The following is a 1,439-nucleotide window of genomic DNA, read 5'->3' on the forward strand; positions in this document are numbered from 1 at the left end:
GGGCGGCGGCGGCGGCGGGGCGGCGGGCGCGCGCGCGCCGCGCGCTCAGTCGAGGCGTGGAGTGTGCGGAGAGCGGTCGGTGCGTCGCGCTGCGTGTGCGCGTCTTGTATAAAAGCCTTGCGCGCTCTCAAGCCGGTCGTACGACGGCCAATGTTGTCATCCGTGATTCCCCTGTGCCGAGCCGAGCCGAGTTGACGGGAGGCGAGCCGAGCGGGTGCCGAGTCCTCCTCGCGCACGCAGCACAGAGTGCCCACCACCGGGAGTGACTTTAAAGTGCTGTCAGTGGTTTTTTATTTCGCGAGTGATCGCTATTACTATGGAGTCATCGCCTGAATTGTTGATGTTGGTGTTCACGACGACGGCGACCTCCCTTGCGACGAGTGCCACGAAGCGAAGATAACGAGGAATACGCAAACATCGACGAAAGTTCAAAAAAGTTTACAACGAAAAAAAATAAAAAAATAAAGTGCAAGTGCTGCAAGCTGTGATGATTATTGGATGAGTGCAACAATAACAGCGACGACGACGACAGCGACGCCTTGGTGTTGGGATTTACAACTCTGGCGACGAGCTCGGCCACTTTTCGCAGGACAGGTGAAAAGGTGAGGAATGGAGAGGACACGGACATTGGTCTTTTGCGACAATGTCGGCGATTACCTTATTATTTTCCTGTTGGACTAACTGCGACCCGCACCTTTTAATAATATTTTATGTTGCCCCTCTCTGCAATTATCGCATTCTTTACTTTTTCTTTAAAAAAAAAAACGAGAAAAAAAAACTTTCACTGACCTCCTCCTTACCGTTAGTTCGCCTTGTTTTACTCCGGTCTCCGGTGGATACCATGACTGATCTGCAACGTTGTGTAAGTCAGTCAGTCATTGCCGCCGAACGTCCTTGGGCTGCCGCCGGACCCACCGTGCCGGAGGAGCCCGGCCGGAGCGACACAAAACGAAACGGCACTCAATTGTAATGTCAGTAGTAGTACGGTATTGCCGGTCGCGCACGGAGCCTTTGAGGCGGAGGGGGGCGAGGCTGGGCGAGGCAGGAGACAGTCACTTTACTACGGCGCACATGTCGCTCGACCGGAGACAGTTGTGTGTGTATGTGTGTGCGAGTGCAGTGCACTGCGCATCCCCGAGACCGGCCTTCCCTCTTACCTCCCCTTCACCTTCTTCACCCTCTCTCTCACTCTCTCCTGCTCAGCCGCTCTTCGGGCTGTGCGAAATTATCCTGGCCAATTCAGTTATATCGTAATTACAAAACGCGGCCGTTCTCGCGACATTGGCGTTTCTCGGCGCCCTCTGCTCGAGTTTTGTGGATTACGCCTAATGCCTGCTTGCGCCCAAGTTTTCGACGCCCCTCCCCCCTCTCTCCCTCCGTCCAACCCACCGCCCACCCCTCTCGCTCTGCTCCGCAAAGTTTTGTTTTCATCCCCAAAT

At 55.0% G+C, this 1,439-nt stretch overlaps 1 protein-coding gene across 7 annotated transcripts in view; it reads left to right on the top strand.

Moving 5' to 3' along the window:
- Positions 1–42: 42 nt before the first annotated feature.
- LOC113217323 (protein abrupt) overlaps positions 43–1,439 on the top strand; it is a 15,492-nt gene continuing 14,095 nt past the window's right edge. For all 7 annotated transcript variants that reach the window (XM_026437164.2, XM_026437167.2, XM_026437170.2 and 4 more), the window contains exon 1: positions 43–602. The gene's annotated coding sequence lies outside the window, so the exon portion shown is untranslated. The remainder of the gene's footprint in view (positions 603–1,439) is intronic.

This window comes from Frankliniella occidentalis, unplaced genomic scaffold, assembly GCF_000697945.3.
Source record: "Frankliniella occidentalis isolate FOCC.00 unplaced genomic scaffold, Focc_3.1 Scaffold5, whole genome shotgun sequence".
NCBI lineage: Eukaryota > Metazoa > Arthropoda > Insecta > Thysanoptera > Thripidae > Frankliniella > Frankliniella occidentalis.